Raw genomic sequence first — 20,572 nt, 5'->3', positions numbered from 1 at the left:
AATATCCTTGAATTTCATAAGTGTCTTTGATACCAAGTGTCTTTCATGCCAAGTCTATAAAATATTTCCATTAGTACTACCTCTACTTAAAGACAAATATCTTAATTCAGCATGCAAACAACTGGGATTTAGCATATTAATTTAAGAAGACAATTATTAATCTAGTGTAACCACTTTATGGGCATTAGTGGGGGATGAATCTTTATACGTGCTATGGCATTATGGAAACAGCTGTGGCATTATTGAGGTCATGAAATACAGAGCCAGGTCCTAACTCTGACATTCACTCACCACGGGCCATTTACCATCTGGACTGCTACTGCCTCTTCTCATCAAAAGTTTATATGGTCTCTAAATTCCAGAAGATTCTCTGATTCCTACTCTATCTTGTTACGCTCTGTTTTGTATTATTCTTTCCTATTCCCAGACAAATATGAGCAACAGAGAGGTAAATGACATCGATAGACAAGCATATTTGCAGCACCTGTTCACAAACAGATTTTTAGAAATGGAAGACTCATCTACAGCCCTCACTTAACAAACAAACGAACAAAAAAAAGAAGCCTAGAGAGGTTAAGTGACTTGTCCGAAGACACACATACATCATTTCTAGCTTGAATAATTTCAAACAGGGCAGCAGTCCTTAAATTAAATCCACAGATCTCAGGGGGGCCATGGATGAACTTCTAAGGTCTATATTCCTCCTGAGAGTCTGTGCAAAATCTTGCGTGAATATGCATGTATATGTTTTATTTTTTTTCTGTTGAAAGGCATCCCTAGCTTTCACCAAATTTTCAAAGAGATCTATTTTTGTTCAAATAAATCCATAGGTCTCATTCCCTCAATGCCTGGCATACAAGAGATAATTGGTAAACATTAGTTGACGTACGTATATTGAGTTCTTGACCAAGAAAAAGTTTATAACCACTGAAATAGAGTAAAACAGAGTACAGTCATTCTCTGGAAATAATCCTCGGTGTCTCCTGCTCTCATAATGCTCTACCTGTGTGGAGTCTTTCATCATGCTGCAGTTCCAAATCCTGGATGAATTATATGGTAGTGTGCTTGTCTATTAAGCCAATTAAGAAAGATATTTAAATCACAATTTCATCTCCTTTAGGAAATTATCCATCTTTTTATTTAACTTTACCACTCCATTTAATTAACAAGGGTTTAATGGAAGTTAATAAATGATATATTAATTAGTTTAGGAAATTACTCTGCCCTTATTAAAGTAATTCAAATTTTTAAATGCTTGTAATTTTCATTGGTTCCATCAAGTAAGACATACTATATTCATTTAAATCTGAGTTACCTTACTTTACCATTAGTCCAAGTCCCAGGAAAAATCCCCAGTGTATTTAGGACATGTGCTGGAACAATGATCAAAACAGTGACTTTGAAAAAGGCAGGGTAATGCCTTGGGCACAAGACATGTAGTATTATAGCAGAGAGCAGCAGTGCCATAGAGTAGGTGCTTAGTAAACATCTGACAAATCACTGAAAGAAAAAAGAAGTAGCTAATGCTGCCAGGAAGACAAAAGACCCTCTTCAACAGGGAGCCATCAACCTTAGGAGCAGGCGATAGGACATCTATCAGTGGGCTATGGAGTGTGATATAATGGTAGAATCCTTATCTGAAAGAGCATGTGTTTTTATGGGACCTTAAGAAATGGCACAAACCTGGTGATGATCAATGTGGACATCAAATACAACTGTCTGTATATAGTTATTAAACATTTCTTTTTGATAATTTATTACCAAGGACTTGCAAATATGGAATCAACCCAAAGTTCCAAGAATTGGGACCTCAAGACAGAAGAAGTATAATACTCTGCAAGAAGCAGCCCAGGCCATCTGTGCCACAGATGTGTATAACAATGAATTAAAAACCCACAAATGTTATTTGTAATAATTTATACTCTTCAGAAGCATTTACAAATGATGATTCACTTTGTCAATTAAGATTAAAAGCTCTCTTCCTTAGAAAATTAGGTCTTACTCATACTTGTGCCCCAATTCTAGCAAAGAGTAGCTGCTTAAAAATGACTGGATTTATACTTATAAATTTATTTATAAGTATGATTTATAGTTATAAATTAAGTATAATAGTGTTATTAAATATAATCTAGAAAGATCCTACAAAGTCTTGCTATTTTTCTTATCTAGCTTGCTAGGGTACCTTATATCACAGAGTAGATTTCTCAGTCTTAAAAACTTCCTGAAAGAGTAAATTATCAGTTTGACATCTAGGTACCACCTAAACCTTAAAGACATTAATACAGTAGTTTGGGCTACTCCCTTGGTGAGTGCCAAGATGACAAAGACCTTCCTCTGTCTTTATACTCCCTGGCACAAAGATCCTTGATATTTTAGAAAAGACTCAGACTTTCAATGAGATCACATTTAAACCATTTATCTTATCTGCAGTTGACATTTCTTTGTGTGGAGAGTTATTTTCCTAGCAGCTGAGAATGAAATCTTAGCAGAAACTATGGATGCTTGAATAAGATATATTGTTGTTGCAAATTCTATTTTAAACTTATTTACATTATAATCTGTTCCTTAGGTGGAATACTAGGGACTTCTTAAAATGATGTTTTAGGAGGACAGTAAATTAAAAAGGAAGTGCTACTTTAATTTTTTTTTCTTTTTCATGGTATATTGAAAAACATTTTATGTAACTAATAAAAATAAATATAATGTGGTAGATAGAAACCCAGAATTGGTGGGTTGCAATTCAGAAATACATTCCAGTGTAGGTGCAACATTATTACACAGAAAGATTTTTTCCTTTCCAAACTTCTTCCCAGCTACATCAAGAGTTCTCCTTGGTGGAAGAACAGTATAGACATTTTTCAGCGTGGAAGAACCTGTCTAAATTACCACAGGAACGTATGAATATTTCCTCATAGTTCATCTGAGCAATTACTGACAATAACCCTGAATAAAGACTATGGATAACTGAGTGTGAAAGACACTTGGAGTTCTTAAATACATCATCTTCTATACTGACATATAGAGATTATTTAACTTATAACTTCAAAAAAGGAGTTGATACTACGAACCATCTCATGTCATTGGGTAATTTGTGGTCAGGTTCAACTAGTCCCCTAGAGCTGATCACAAATATCAAAGTCACTTATGGTGTATAATCATTGATTGTAGCTCCCTGCCAGATTTTTTTTTTTTATTTAAAAAAATTTTTTTTCAAGGTTTATTTATTTTTGGGACAGAGAGAGACAGAGCATGAACGGGGTAGGGGCAGAGAGAGAGGGAGACACAGAATCGGAAACAGGCTCCAGGCTCTGAGCCATCAGCCCAGAGCCTGACGCGGGGCTCGAACTCCCGGACCGCGAGATCGTGACCTGGCTGAAGTCGGACGCTTAACCGACTGAGCCACCCAGGCGCCCCCCTGCCAGATTTTTTTTTAAGTGTATTTATTTATTTGAGAGAGAGACAGTGCAAGTAGGGGAGAAGCCAAGAGAGAGAGAATCCCAAGCAAGCTCCGCACTGTCAGTGCAGAGCCCGATGTGGGACACGAACCCACAAAAGGCTGTGAGATCATGACCTGAGCAGAAACTAAGAGTCCAACATTTAACTGACTGAGCCACCCAGGCGCCCTCCCTGCCAGAATTTTAACTGAAAAAGTTAATGCTTCTGTTGTGTACTTACAAATGTGATGAATACAAGGAAATGAGAATTTAAGTTGTCAGAGATGGTGGTTTTTCCAGCCCTGAAAGAAAAGGGGGTGTGGAATTCAGAGACTGCTAAAATAATTTTATTTATTCATATAAAATGATGATTATGTGCTAGGCTAAAGATAAAATGAGCAAGACAGAGATAACTTCTAATTGTATAGAGTTTTATGTATTTTTCACTCACAAGTAATTCTTGCACATTGTCTATGTATCAACATTGTAGATTTGGTGGTGGTGGGAAAGTGGAAGGAACCCATTGTGCCTAGTCTTGAAAAGTAACAATAAGGGGCACCTGGGTGGCTCAGTGGGTTGAGCGTCCGTCTTCGGCTCAGGTCATGATCTCACAGTTTGTGAGTTTGAGCCCGGTGTCGGGCTCTGTGCTGACAGCTCAGAGCCTGGAACCTGTTTCAGATTCTGTGTCTCCCTCTCTCTCTGCTCCTCCCCTGCTCATGCTCTGTCTCTCTCTTTCTCTCTCTCAAAAATAAACACACATTAAAAAAAATTTTAAAAAAAGAAAAGTAACAATAAAATCTATTTGTGTTGGAGATATTGAGGAAACAACACCATTTAAAAAATGAAAGGAGGGGCGCCTGGGTGGCGCAGTCGGTTAAGCGTCCGACTTCAGCCAGGTCACGATCTCGCGGTCCGTGAGTTCGAGCCCCGCGTCGGGCTCTGGGCTGATGGCTCAGAGCCTGGAGCCTGCTTCCGATTCTGTGTCTCCCTCTCTCTCTGCCCCTCCCCCGTTCATGCTCTGTCTCTCTCTGTCTCAAAAATGAATAAAACATTAAAAAAAAAAAAAATTTAAAAAATGAAAGGAGACAACTACCAGATACAATTTCAGTAAATGTGCAGTTAGTGGTGTAGGCAGAATAACTTGAGGTAAGATTATTTAAGTAGATGAGTTTGACTTCAGTGCTCTGATATGTATTTCCTTTCTTTGGGTGTCTCTGAAGCTCCCTGACACTTTGCTAAGGTTTCCCCTTGATATTCACCATCCGTAGCCTTGGAGCCAATCCAAGGCCAAATAACTACAGTAATTTCATAAACTAATTTCTACCAAAGTGTCATGGGAAATAATTTAGGGCTATTCTACTAAATAAAAAAATTAGAATTTTAACTTCAGCCCTATAGGGACACCTGGAATAACAACAATGCCTTGTATCTTCATTGTGCTAAGTTATTTACAACATCAATGTAAGGTAGCATGTTAAGCAGTAAAGGGCTATGGAGATGAGTAAGATGTTAACTCCGTCTATGAAGGGCCTCATTGCTAACCTTAGCTATGCACATCTCAAGCCGACACTGCTATAACTAACTTGTACTAATATTAATTTTCCTGTTAATTTGCTTGCTTCCATTTATTCTACTTTAAATGTGTCATTTTGTTGTTTCACCTGTTACATTGTAACTTCCTAAGGAACTTTCCATCTCCTTGAAACCAGAAACCATGTCCTCCAGTCTTTTAGTCCTTTTTTTTTTTTTTTACTCTCTTTATTCTATCTCCCCAGTCCCCAAGACAGTACATTTTAAGCTATGGTTTTCTATCAATTAACAGATCATGAAAGCAATTTTGTAAGTCTCCTATCAACATCTTCAAATGAAATAGAATAGAACCCAAGAAAATGGAAAATTTCTGAGTGCCTCTACCCAAGGTGAGGGTAAGGATCTTGGTAAAACTCTGACACAGTGAGGGCTGTGTGTCAATGTGTGTTAGGCTGTGATATAAAATGTAGCTCTTACTAAGTTGTGGTCAGAACACCTTGGGAAACATGGTCAGGTGTTTACTCAGTATTTGCCTAAAACTTTTTTGCAAATTTATTTGGATCCCTCTAGCAGTCACTCCCAGGTTCCTGACTTATTTCCCTTTGGATTTGCTGGTGGTTTCCCTTATTTGTTCCAAGCATCACCTAATGACCTCTTGGATTCGACTCTGCCTGACCTTTGGGTCATAGGCTGACCCTGCACACTGCTGTCCACATCAACCCAGCCTGCCTGGATGCCTCTTGACATTCTTCCACCCCACATTGTACCAGATGCCCCCTGGCCTCAGGAAAAAGCCCAAAAATGATGATGGCAAATATCCTAGTATACGTAAATGCATATACCTGCCTCTTTTAGGGGTCAGCATCTAATACCTTCTTGCTATGTTAAAGTAACTGACTTTACTACCTAAGGGGGAAAAAAGACTCAGGAAATTAACATTGCTTAGAGCTGCCTGGGAGTAAAATTCTAATTCATGGAAGAGCACTTAAACTCATGATCTTAAATTAGCAACTTAGTCAAATTTTGAAAGTAGAGCAGCAAAAAATCAGCATTTTTGAAGAAATAAGTCCTGTGAGAAAAAATTCTAATTACTAGTTATTATCTGAGGTGATAGTTATTATAATAAAAATACTATTTTAAAAGGTCTATTAGAATCAAAATTATACTGAAATTATACTTTTCCTTATTCTTGCTTCATACATAAAGATATCAATTGAAAATTAAAGTAAATATTTTTATGTTTAAAAAAAGCTCCTAATGCAAATGCTTTGCTTTTAAAACGGTCTAGAAGGGACTTTCCTCCATAATTATTTTGGTTAAAATACAGAAACTAGGTACCAGTTAGGGGAAAATCTGTAGCTTTTTACATTGCTATGGTAATAATCTACATTTTCACATATTTGTACAGTCATAACATTCCACCCATAGTTTGCCCTGGAGCCAAAAATGACTAGGTTGGTGCCATCAGCTGCTCTTATGACATTTGGAAAATGATGATCATTATCTTATTTACTGCCATTTAGCCAATGTAGAGAAAACAGCTTATAAATGAGGTTTCTTTTACAGAGGCAGCTGTAACTAATGAAAAACTGCCAGGGATTTTACCAGATAATATATATTAAGTACTCACAAGCTGGAATGGAAATTCCATGGAAAAATTGAGGGATACCCCATCTTCCTAGCATAATTATATGAGTGGTCTTATAGTCTTGGCACCGAAACCCTTAAACCTTGAAGAAATCTTGGTAAAGAGCTACCGAGATATCTGTGAAGTTAGAAAGGAAGTCCTTTAATGAAAAATCCTAGCATGGTTGAGAATACACTGTTGCCCATCTTCTAGCAACAACACTAGTAAGAGTGGGTAAATTAGTGAGAAGATAGGTGGGTAGGGAGCTTAACTACTAATACCAAACTTCTAATAATGGTTTGAAGCTAGTCTCTGAGTACTTCTGAGGGTTGAACTGGTCCATAAGTCACAGCCTTGTCCTGACTCAATTCTGTGTTCCAGGAGAGCAGAGACCATCTGGCATGTGGGACATGGCAAGTATCCACTAAATGTTTGTAACAGTTGGCTTTATCTTATAGTCCTATCTTTATTTTGCTTTCATTATCATTTTCTGACTTATATTTCTTCTACAGGCTTCCTTTGTGGAAGGGACAGGAGGATTATCAATAAATATTACATAGAGACATGTTAAATGTTGAAAAGTAAAAGGAGGAATGTAAATAGCGAAGTGCCCCAAAAGACTTATAAACCAATGTGCTATGGGGTCTCAAAGGATGCAGAGGTCACACACAGAGAGAGGAATCGTCTGAGATTTCATAGAGGAAGCGATTTTTACATGGTTATAAGCGATACAAAGGAGTGTGACTGGCAGAGAGTATTCTGAAAGATGAAGAGAACCAAGTCTTCTAATTCATTCAATCAATTGTACTCAAATAGTTATTTACTGATTCTAAAAGGGAAGCTTAGGATGCAAAACATAATATAACCTGTAGTATCAGCATAAGAAACAGTGAACCAGAAATTCTATCTTGTCTTTTGGCCAAGAAGAGGATAATGAGAGATTCCTGTTGAGAGAGGCAAACAAATTTATCACAATTTAGAAAGATACGTCAGGCTATTATTTGAAAAATTTTAAAGTTTATTTATTTATTTTGAGAGAGGGTGGGAGAGGGCCAGAGAAGGAGAGAGAATCCCAAGCAGGCTCCGTGCTATCAGTACAGAGCCCATGGCGGGGCTTGATCTCACAAACCGTGAGATCATGACCTGAGCCAATACCAAGAGTTGGACACTTAGCTGACTGAGCCACCCAGGCACCCCTATTATTTGAATTTCCTTTTTTTTTGAATAAAAAAATGTTTACTTATTAATTTATTTTTGAGAGAGAGAGAGACACACACAGAATCCAAAGCAGGCTCCAGGCTCTGAGCTGTCAGCACAGACAGAGCCTGACGCAGGGCTTAAGCTCACAAACTGTGAGATCGTGACCTGAGCTGAAGTCAGACACAACAGACTGAGCCACCCAGGTGTCCCAATTATTTGAATTTTTAAAAAGAGGATGTAATTTCTATTATTTATCTTAGGATTTTTCTTAGTCTATTCAGGCTGCTATAACAGAATATCATAGACTGGGTGCCTTATAAACAGCACAAATTATTTCTCACAGTTCTGGAGACTGGAAAGTCTAAGGTCGAGGTGCCAATAGATTCAGTGTTTGGTGAGGACTCACTACCTTGTTCACATAGGCCATGTTTTTGCTGCGTGGAATGGGGAACTCTGATCTCTTGAGCACCTTATAGGGGTGCCAATTCTATCCATGACGGCTCTACCCTCATGACTTAATCACTTCCCAAAGGCCTCTACACACCATCACATCAGGGATTAGGTTTCAACATATGAATTTGAGGAGAGGGGAGAGACACAAACATTCAGTCTATAAAAATGATAAAAGTCAAAATGTACTACTTACCAATCTAAAAGTTTCTACTCTTGGTCCAATAGAAACCGTTAATCATCTCCTTACATCTCATGTTTACCTCCACCTGACCACTCAAACCTCACCTAAGAGTAATGTCCATTTTCAGGATATCCTCTGAGGCTGAAGAAAACTAAATCCGCCTTATGAGAAGGATCTCCTAGGCTTCATAGCACTATTCAAAGTCCTCTGAGATCTGCCTACACCTTACAGAGATCTGGCACATGCTTATAGCCACCATGACCCTGATGAACTCCAGAGGGTGAAGCTTCAAGGACCTTCACCAGAAGCTTCACCAGACCCTTTTACATGTAGACCCAAAGAATAAAGCCTTGAGGAAAGACTGCAGTGACTTCACTGCCTGTGCAGACTCCTTGGTGAATTTTAGTTTCCTGAGGACCATCCATTTGCCCCAGTGGCTGCCATGCAGTACAAGATCCTTCTCAAGAGAGACATCATCTGCTGCTTATCCACAAGGGTATGGCCATACCCACAACTTCCACAGGCTGTCAGACAGGCATACCACAGGAGCCTGAATCTTTCATTTGCATTAAGAGGTTAGGCGTTTTAGCCATGACCACACTTATCTGACCAGGGTGCTTGTCTCTCAAGATTTCACAAGCACTAGTCTTGCCTTTAATGGTATGGTTCACTGGAGCCCTAATTCCCATATCTAGAACATGGCAGTCTTATTTCTCAAGGCTGTATCTTGCTTCCAGGATCCCTTCCTGATATACTTTTTACATAGCGCTCCCTGAATCTTAAAGCCCTGCTTCCCAACCTTGTCTCACCTCTTGGGTAAGAAAATTTGAATTCTGGTTCCAGACTGGGCTGCATTAAAGCAACCTTTTCCAAAATTACTTAGTCATAAAGAGTCATCAGATGCACTCATTAAAAATGTAGAATTCCAAGCCATTCTCCTGGAAGCTCTGGTTCAGGACATCTTGGGTTGGGCCTGGAAATGTATTTTTAACAAGTACCCTTGATGATCCCTAGGAATTTTTGACATTTAGGAAAATACTGAATTAGAGTTTGCTATGCTTTTGTAGACCTGGTAATTTATAGTATCTTTCTAGAGGGCTTGTCAACACTTTTGTTCCAATGAATAGGCACTTTTCCAAAGAAGACATACAGCTGGCTAACAGACACATGAAAAGATGCTCACCTTCACCCATCATCAGGGAAATACAAATCAAAACTACAATGAGACAGGGCACCTGGATGGCTCAGTTGGTTAAGTGTCTGACTCTTGATTTCAGCTCAGGTCATGATCTTATGGTTCTTGGGATCAAACCCCATGTCAGGCTCTGTGCTGACAGCATGGAGCCTGCTTGGGATTCTCTCTCTCCCTCTCGCTCTGCCTCTTCCCCACTCTCTCTTTTTCTCTCAAAATAAATAAATAAATATTTAAAAAAACATAATGAGGTATCACGTCACACACATTAGAATGGCTAAAATTAATAACACAAGAAACAACCAGTGTTGGTGGGGATGTGAAGACTGTTGGTAGGAATGCAAACTAATACAGCCACTCTGGAAGACAGTACAGAGATTCTGCAAAAAGTTAAAAATAGAACTAGCCTACAGCCCAGCAATTGCACTACTAGGTATTTACTCAAAGAATACAAAAATAAATTTGAAGGAATACATGCACCCCAATGTTTATAGCAGCATTATCTATAATAGCCAAACTATGGAAACAGCCCAAGCATCCATTAATTGATGAATGGATAAAGAAGATGTGATATATATGTTCTATATAACAGAATATATATTATATTACACACACACACACACACACACACACACACACACATATAAAACAGAATATTACTTAGTCCTAAAAAAGAATGAAATCTTAGCATTTGTAATGATGTGAATAGAGCTAGAGAGTATTATGCTAAACAAAATAAGACAGTCAAAAAAAGACAAATGCCATATGATTTCACTTATACATGGAATTTAAGACACAAAACAAATAAGCACAGGGGAAAAAAGGGAGAGAGAGAAACAAACCAAGAAACAGACTCTTAACTATAGAGAACAACTTGAGAGTTACCAGAGGCAATGTGTGTAGGGCAATGGGTTAAATAGGTGATGGGCATTAAGGTATGCATGTGTTGTGATGAACACCAGATGCTGTATGGAAATGTTGAATCACTGAATTGTACACCTGAAACTAATATTATACTTGATGTTAACTAATGGAATTTGAATAAAACTTAAAAAAAGAAACTAAAAAAAAAAAAAAAAAAAAGAACAGATCAATGAAACCAGGAGCTGGTTCTTTGAAGAGATCAGCAAAATTGACAAACCTTTAGCCAGATTCATCAGGAAAAAAAAAAAGAGGCAGTATTCAAATAAGCAAAATCAGAAATGAAAGAGGAGAAATACAACTGACACCACAGAAATACAAAGGATTATAAAACAGTATTATGAAAAATTATATGCCAGCAAATTGAATAATCTAGAAGTAATGGATAAATACCTAGAAACTTATAACCTCCCAAAACTGAATCATGAAGAAATAGAAAATCTGAACAGACCAATTACCAGCAAAGAAATGGAATCAGTAATCAAAAAACTCCCAACAAACAAGGTCAAGGACCAAATGGCTTCACATGGGAATTCTACAAAACGTTTATTATTTTTTTAATCTACACAACATTTAAAGAAGAGTTAATACCTATTCTTCTCAAACTATTCCAAAAAACACAAGAGGAAGGAAAGCTTCCAAATTCATTCTTTGGTGCCAGCATTTACCCTGATACCAAAACCAAATAAAGATACCATCAAAAAAGGTAACTACAGGACAATATCTCTGATGAACATAGATGCAAAAATCTTCAATGAAATATTAGCAAGCCAAATCCAACAATATATATATGAAAAATCATTCACTATGATCAAGTGGGATTTATTCCCAGGATGCAAACGTGGTTCAATACTCACAAATCAATCCACGTGATGAGAATATGAATTCATCATATTCTCAGGAAAACCTGAGAGCTTTTCCCCTAAAATCAGGAAAAAGACAAGAATGTCCACTCACCACTTTTATTCAATATAGTACTGGACGTCCTAGCCACAGCAATCTGCCAAGAAGAAGAAATAAAAGGTATTCAATTTGGTAAGGAAGAAGCAAAACTTTAGCTATTTGCAGATGACATGATACTATATATAGAACACCCTAAAGACCCACCCAAAAAACTACTAGAACTGATAAATGAATTCAATAAGGTTGTAGGATACAAAATCAATATACAGAAATCCATTGCATTTCTATACACTGATAACGAAGTACCAGAAAGAGAAATTAAGAAAGCAGTCCCATTTATAACTGCACCAAAAAATAATTAAAAACCTAGGAATAAACTTAACCAAGGAGGGAAAAGACCTGTACTCTGAAAACTATAAAACATTAATGAAAGAAATTGAAAGACATTACATGCTCATTGACTGGGAGAACAAATATTGTTAAAATGTCCACGCTACCCAAAGCAATCTACACATTTGATGAAACTCCTATCAAAATACCAACAGCATTTTTTATAGAACTAGAAGAAATAATCTTAAAATTTGAATGGAGCCACAAATCCTGAGTAGCTAAAGCAATCTTAAAAAAGAATAACAATGGAGGTATCAGAAACCTAGATTTCAAGACGTACTACAAAGCTGTAGTAATCAAAAACAGTTTGGTACTGGCACAAAAACAAACACACAGATCAACAGAACAGAATAGAGAGCCCAGAAATAAACCCACAATTATATGATAGTTTATTTTCAACAAAGGTATCAAGAATATGCAATGGGAAAAGACAATCTCTTTAAATTTTTTTTTTCAACGTTTATTTATTTTCGGGACAGAGAGAGAGCATGAACGGGGGAGGGGCAGAGAGAGAGGGAGACACAGAATCGGAAACAGGCTCCAGGCTCTGAGCCATCAGCCCAGAGCCCGACGCGGGGCTCGAACTCACGGACCCCGAGATCGTGACCTGGCTGAAGTCGGACGCTTAACCGACTGCGCCACCCAGGCGCCCCAAAGACAATCTCTTCAACAAATGGTGTTGGGAAAATGGAACAGTTACAAGCAAAAGAATGAAACTGGACCACTTTCTTACACCATATGAAAAAATAACTCAATGGTTTAAGGACCTAAATGTGAGACCACAAAAAGCCTAGAAGAGAGAACAGGTAGTAATTTCTCTGACATTAGCCATAAAAACATTTTTCTAGATATATCTCCACAGACAAGGGAAACAAAAGCAAAGATAAACCATTGGGACTACATCAAAATAAAAACCTTCTTCACAGCAAAGGTAAACAACCAACAAAGCTAAAAGTCTACCGAATAGGAGAGGACATTTGCAAATGACATATTTGATAAGGGGCTGGTACCCAAAATATATAAAGAACATATAAAACTGAACATCCAAAAACAAATAATCCAATCAAAAATGGGCAGAAGACATAAATAGATATTTCTCCAAACAAGACAGATGGCCAACAGACACAAGAAAAGATGTTCAACATTACTCATCATCAAGGAAATGGAAATCAAAATCACAACAAGATATCACCTGACACCTATCTGAATGGCTAAAATCAACAACCCAAGAAACAATAGGTGTTGGCAAGGATGTGGAGAAAAGGGAACCCTCTGGCACTGTTGGTGAGAAAACAAACTGGTGCAGCCACTGTACAAAACAGTATATAGGTTCCTCAAAAACTTATAATTAGAACTACCATATGATCCAGTAATTCCACTATTGGGAATTTACCCAAAGAATATGAAAACATTAATTTGAAAAGATGTATATTCCCCTGTGTTTACTGCAGTATTATTTGCAATAGCTAAATTATGGATGCAGCCCAGTGTCCATTGATAGATGAATGGATAAAGAAAATGTGTGTATTATATATATATATATATATATATATATATATATATATATATATTATGGAATATTACTCAGCCATAAAAAATAATGAGATCTTGGGGTGCCTGGCTGTCTCAGTCGGTTAAGTGCCCGACTTCAGCTCAGGTTATGATCTCATAGTTCGTGAGTTTAAACCCTGCATAGGGCTCTGTGCTGACAGCTCAGAGACTGAAGCCTGCTTCAGATTTTGTGTCTCCCTCTCTCTCTCTGCCCTGCCCCTACTCATGCTCTGTCTCTCTCATTCTTTCAAAAATAAATAAACATTAAAAAATAAAATAAATAAAGTAAAAAGAGAATGAGATCTTTCCATTTGTGACCACATGGATATATATATATATATAATGGAATATTAACTATAAAAAAGAATGAGATCTTGGCATTTGTAACAACATGAATGGACCTAGAGAGTATTATGCTAAATGAAATAAGTCAGACAGAGAAAGACAAATACCATATGATTGCACTTACATATGGAATCTCAAAAATAGAACAAATGAATAAATAAACAGAAAGAGACTCATAAATACAGAGAGCAAACTGGTGCTGCCAGAGGGGAGAAGGCGGGGGGGGGGGATGGGCTAAATAGGTAAAGGAGAAGAGGTATAAACTTTCAGTTATAAAATAAATAAGTCATGGAGGTGAAAAGTACAGCATAGGGAATATAGTCAGTGACATTGTAGTAATGTTGTATGGTGACAACTGATAACTGCATTTACTGTAGTGAGCATTGCATAACATACAGAATTGTCAAATCACTATGTTGTACACTCAAAACTATATATATATATGTGTGTGAACTGTACTTCAGTAATAAAAAGTTTTGAAATAATATGCAAATATAGTCTACCACACTGTCAAGCATATGCTTATATTCCCAAATAATTTTTCCTAGTTGTCTAATGTATATAGGATTTGTCTTTTCAGTTTAGTTACATCTAGTAATTATATTAATAACTACTTATTTAATACCTGTATTTACACAAGCCACTTTGTAAACATACAATACAATAAATACATGTTAAAAATTTTAGGGTTATTTTCTCCCTGAGAACCAATCCCATAACCTCAATTTGTTTCTTATTTTTAGTTATGCCTCACAGCACTAGAATGCACAGATACACAGTGAGCAATCAATAATTCATTACAATATTAGTTAATAAAGTAAATGAGGGATTTAAGGTTTACCACAAGCAAATGATAGTGAGAACTCATGATCAACCTAAAAGACTAGAATGCTTAGAAATCACCTGTTTGAGGAATTTAATAAATCAACCACAAAATGTCAAAGGGAAAAAAGGTCTTCATTTTTTAGCTCCTTGGGTCACCCTAGACCTCCAAGAGGTCCATGTATCAATCTACTTGATACGTAGAAAATAAAATAAAACAAATAAGTAGACCCAAATTTCCCCTCCTGCCTGAAAATAACATATGTGAAGGATGGTGGAAATCTAGAATGTGATGTTTTCCATGTTTACATTGACATAGACCCAATGCAGAAGTGGTTAGTTGATTTAGGATTAGTAAAGCTAAGGGAATCAGGAAGGAATCAGTTCCCCTGCTCAGAATTTGGTTTCTAGAACTCCTCTTAGAAGTCATGATAGTCTTCTCTGAAAATACTTCCTTTTGAATCAATTGCATTTTGAAAAATAGAAGGCTGTAACAGAAAAAGGATGGGATGAATGTGAGTTAATGAGGGAACAATCATTCACTAAGCACCGAGTACTTCTCAACTTCTGTGCTCTGTACTAGTACTGTACTGTACTGTACTGCTATCGCAGTACTCTGTACTGTACTGTACTGTACTGCTATCGCAACTAGTCTGGACAGCACCTTATACACAAGAAAGTTGAAGTTCCGGGAAGTGAAATAACTTGTACCAAGTCACCCAGTGGCTATGTCAGGCTCCTAACCAAGGTCAGTCTGAGCAGAGAGACAAAGTTCTCTTCCCAATATTACGTTACCAATCCAACTCAACAAACAGCTATTGAGCTCTTGTGTCCAGCACTGTTCCAGCACCAGAAACATGGCATAGAACACAAAGTCACTGTCTTTGAAAAGTCTACATTCTAGGGATTCCCAAATCATCATTCAGGATATTTAGGATCATTTAAGATATCTCTAGAATGTCTAGAGAGACACTGAGAGAGGAATGACAATGCTATCCAAGTTTTAAGTCAATCAGAACTCCACCCAGAGATTTTTTTTTCATTTAAAAAAATTTTTAAATTTTATTTTAGAGATGAGGGAAGGGGCAGAGGGAGAGAATCTTAAGTAGCCTCTACCCTCAGCACAGAGCCCAACACGGGACTCGATCCCACGACCCTGGGATCATGACCTGAGCTGAAATCAAGAGCCAGACACTCAACTGACTGAGCCACCCAGGGGTCCGTGTATTCATTTTTATAGGGCTCTCTAGAACCAGAGTAACTTTTTTCCTTTATTTCAAAATCAATGAAGGGCAGAGAGGATATGCAGACACTGATGATATTTGAAAGGATCTGATTGATATTTCATAGATGTTAATTTCATGATTCATCTGCTACTACTATTACTCCACAATGCCAAACTGTATTATATACCAGGAGACACCAGGGTGCAGTTTGGTAATTATTTCTTGGGTCATATTTAATAAAAGAAGTCATATTCTCCATTCCACACAGACACTCCATGTAGCTGCAATTGCAATTCTTATCCTGGCCTTTCTTTGACCCCCAAATTTCTAAAGCCTTTGGAGAAGAATTTAGACTGGCCCAAACTATAAAGAAAATTGTATTTAGCAACTCATTTCCAAGAATCTCCAAAGTTTGTTTATATAGTTGAGCAATGTAAAATCATTCTTGAATATCAAACAGAAAACTTCTGCATCCACAATTTTTCCCTTTAAAGACAGAATAAAAATATACCAGAGATTGTCTTGAGATTTGGTATCACGTTGACCTAAAGATTCAGGTAAACATGAACCCTAAAACAATTTTGGATCTACTTTGACCTCAGCAATAAGGAGAAGTCTTTGCATTGGAATAAGAAAATTAGCAATTTTGAGTGTGACCTTATATTGTCAACATTTTGACCAAGACCAATGTTACAGAAAATATTACCATCTTATTTCTTGTTTGTTCCAGTCCCTTCCCAGGTGCCTCCTAAAGAACATTTATAAAAGTGAACCACATGGAGATTTGGGGGCAGCCGGAAGTACCTTTACTCACTTGTAGTTTTAATAAATATTTTTTTTAGTCTAGACACATTCTTGCCATGCAAAAAAAAAAAAAAAAATTCAGAGGTTTAAATGTTGAAGTTCTTACCCTTAGTAAATGTTAAATAAAAAGAAATTCTCTTCTCTGTCTCACTATCCCAGCTAGTCAAGATTCTTTCAATAACTCATCCTCTCCCCAGAAATACTCAGAAGTACACACAGACTAGGGACCAAAGTCATAACTATAAATGGAAGTTATTGACCTAGTCTTGGTTTTGTAGGGTTATTAGGAGACTACATTATGCACAAAAAATAGAAGACAATGGGAGAAAGGGAGGCACAGAGTTTTCATATGTTACAAAAGAACACGGGAGATGGACAGAAATTGGACAAGCAGGAGGGAGAGAAGAAACTATCACTGGAAGGAAACACTGTTTAGGAAATCATTATTGGGAAACTGAAATGAATTATTCCAAACCTTCCCTTTTCCTTGAAGCATTTAGTATCACTGCCTTATACAATTATTCTAGGAACTTACATGCTGGCATTTAAAAATTACAAAAAGAAAAAGAAAACCTTCACATACCTAAGTACTTCTTTCCATTGATTTAAAAAAAAAAATCTTTATCTCTGAAACAGTTTAAGGGTCATAAAAAACTATAAAACTCGTAGAGCTACCCATGTACCCTCCACCCAGCTTCCCCAACAATAAGATGTTATGTGACCTTAGCACATTTTCAAAACCAGGATATTGATGTTGTTCAATATTATTAACTCAGGTATAGATCTTATTCAGATTTCACAGATTTTATGTACATTTTTTTCTTTTTTTCCTTTCCTTTTCTTTTTCTGGCCTATGAAGTTTTATCACATGTGTAGATTCAGATAATCAACACTTCAATCAGGATCTAGAATGGTGCCATCACTACAGAGAAACTTCCATCCGTAATTGTCACACCCTTCCTCCAGCCGCAACCCCAGGCAACTACCAGTCTGTTCTCATTTGGAGGATGTTATATAATCACACAATATATAACCCTTTGAGATTGGCTTTTTGAACATGTCCTTAAGATCTATCCTTTACGTTGATTTTTAAAGCTCCTGTTAAGCAAAACTATTTTTTTTAATTTAAAAAAATTTATTTTTTTTGAGAGAGAGAGAGAGAGTGCATGCGTGTATGCACAAGTGGGGGAGGGGCAGAGAGAGAGGGAGACAGAATCTGAAGCAGACTCCAGGCTCTGAGCTGTCAACACAGACTCCAACGTCAGGCTGGAACCCACAAACAGCAAGATCATGACCTGAGCTGAAGTCAGACACTTAACTGACTGAACCCCTGAGGCGCTCCATGTTAAGCAAAACTTAAAATAAAACCAACATACCTTATGATCAAAACTGGGGATCAGTAGGGAGTGGGCATTCAGAATAATCAGTGTTTTGTTTTTGTTTTTGTTTTTGTTTTTGTTTTTTTTTTTTAAAGTTTATTTATTTTGGGGACAGAGAGAGACAGAGCATGAATGGGGGAGGGGCAGAGAGAGAGGGAGACACAGAATCGGAAACAGGCTCCAGGCTCTGAGCCATCAGCCCAGAGCCCGACGCGGGGCTCGAACTCACGGACCGCGAGATCGTGACCTGGCTGAAGTCGGACGCTCAACCGACTGCGCCACCCAGGCGCCCCTTGTTTTTGTTTTAAAGAGACAGCATGGTTGCATGGAATGGACTGCAGACCTGTCAATGGCATTACTTTTCAGAGCAGATAAAGAAGAAAGGGCTCTGGAGACGTGAAGCACCTTACTTTGGCCTCCCTAAAACTATGACATTCAGATCACTGGGACTATACATGCATTTTGGGTATTTGCTCAAACAGTGTTACTGTGTGTGGAGAGCAGACCAAAGTTTTGGAGATAAAATTTGCATTGAGAACCAATTTCACAGAATCCTGAGCTTGACCAAATACCAATTACTAGAATATTTCTGTGTCTGTAATTAGGAACCCCATGAAAAGTAGCAGATTTTCACAACCATTTCCACAATTAATAAAGTGGCACGTCTGCAGAGTTTCTATTAAAATATGTTTATTACTTCTCTCTGAATTTTAAATGCTTGGATTTTAAGTGTTAAATGTAAAAATCTATATGAGGCTAAATTTTATATAAGTTGAGTCAATTCCTCATAGCAGAAAAAGTATTTGTGGTCATTATACAAGTTTGCAGAGTAAAAAACAACTCAGATAAATGGACTTTCTAAAGGGTACTTTTTAGCATCAAAACAGTTTCACAAGTATGACAGAAAGTTATATCTAGGAATAACTGGATTGGTATTTAAATATATGTAAATAGGAGTGTCCTGCTAAGCCACTATAGCACCAGAGGGCAGCTTTGAGTCTCATAGGCTCCTGTAACTCATTCTGTCAGTATATTTGGCCTTGGGCCTGAACCACCTGTTCTGAGGACGCACAGCTTCTGAGCTCTTTACCTGGTCTTCTGTTGATGACCTCACTTTGTCTTTCAGACTTCCTGTTACAACCTTGGCACTGATGTCTGGGGCTCCCCTAAGTGGACTCCTGCCTTGAAAGGACCCAGACTTTATGATGATACAACACCTCAGGTGGAACTTTTACAGACCCTCAAGCTGTACTAGCAGAGGCCAGCGCTTTCTGTCAGGACAGACAGACCATCTTCCAAGTCCAGTTTACAAATCACCACCTTTCTGCACATGCCCAGGTGGCAAAGATGCTCTGCACAGTGCAGCTGGGCAACTCCTTTCCTAAATCATCAAGCCCAGTGATTTAAAGGAGGCCTCAACAACAGGGCAGATATTCAGGGGGTCAACCCCGCAGCAGGAATGGGGATCTCACTGGGCTATGGAAGTGAAGGATGTACCCAGAGGGCAGGCTGTTAGGGATAACTGCCATTCTAGAAGGCAGGCAGGCCACAAAGAGGTACAGTGAGCCACATGGGGTGGTAGTTCCAGCAGCACAGAGCTTGAGGCAATGAAGAACTGGAAATAGCAACATGGTGGAGATCGAGGCAGTGGTTACACCAGGAAAATTTGGAAAGATTACCAAGCTGCAGTAAGGGAGTGAAGCAGTGCCCCTGTTATTGGTACTGAGCAAATTTTGAGTTGGAACACAGGAATAACCTAAGGAAGAGAAAGGAAATGGCATTGAAATTGATAGCCTACGGAACTAGGTGCTTTAAGTTTGAGATCTCACTTACTCCCACATCAACCAAAGTAGGAGTCATAATATCCATTATACAGAAGCAAAAAATGAGGCTCAAAGATGCTAACTAGTTTTGTCGTAATCATGTGGTGACATGGAGGGGGCGGTAGTCAGGATCTGAACTCTGGACAACCTGACTCCAAAGATATTGTTGCTATATTCACACTGTCATTTGTCATAATTATTATTATTTAATGTGAAACATTTGAGAACACAGCCCCCTATGTAGATCTCCTGTCATTTATTTTTTCCTCTTTAAATAATATTGTGCCATAAATTAGAGACTTAAAAAAAAAAATCATCTAAATTCACCTCCAGTAGCTATGAGAAGGGGAGGAGAGTCAGACCTGTCTGGGAATTTGTGTTTGGAGGTAGCCAAGAGGAAAAGAGACCTCAGCTTCTGGGGCGTCCCCAGAGGACAGAGGTAGACCAAAAGCAAAGACCAAAACTTGAAGCATGGAGCCAATGTGTTTGGTGATTCCAGGTGGAGTTCAGGAAATTGGACTCCTCAATGAACTTTTCTCAGCATCCCATAGTATCTACAGACACACAACAGAGACAGATGGCTCTAACAGGGGCCAGCTTCAACCCTAAGAAACTGGGAGGAGAATATGTAAACATATATATTTTGGGGTACAAATATCCATTGCAATTCTCTTGATTTTTTAAATTTATACTTTATAAAGTATAAGGACACTTTTAAGAAAAATGAAAATAACATAATTTAAATGAATCTCCAATTTTTCTCCTAAATTTCATCTTTATAATAAGAATAT

The 20,572-nt window shown here is 37.8% G+C and overlaps 1 protein-coding gene across 1 annotated transcript in view; it reads right to left on the bottom strand.

Moving 5' to 3' along the window:
- The window catches only part of NMU (neuromedin U), a 121,671-nt gene extending 110,157 nt beyond the window's left edge, over window positions 1–11,514 (bottom strand). Inside the window, exons 1-3 of the mRNA XM_045474008.1 lie at window positions 11,496–11,514; window positions 7,458–7,535; window positions 3,676–3,736 (exon numbers count right to left, since the gene is read on the bottom strand). The gene's annotated coding sequence lies outside the window, so the exon portion shown is untranslated. The remainder of the gene's footprint in view (window positions 1–3,675; window positions 3,737–7,457; window positions 7,536–11,495) is intronic.
- Window positions 11,515–20,572: the final 9,058 nt, after the last annotated feature.

This window comes from Leopardus geoffroyi, chromosome B1, assembly GCF_018350155.1.
Source record: "Leopardus geoffroyi isolate Oge1 chromosome B1, O.geoffroyi_Oge1_pat1.0, whole genome shotgun sequence".
Lineage (NCBI taxonomy): Eukaryota > Metazoa > Chordata > Mammalia > Carnivora > Felidae > Leopardus > Leopardus geoffroyi.
This window is presented reverse-complemented; position numbering and strand designations above follow the sequence as displayed.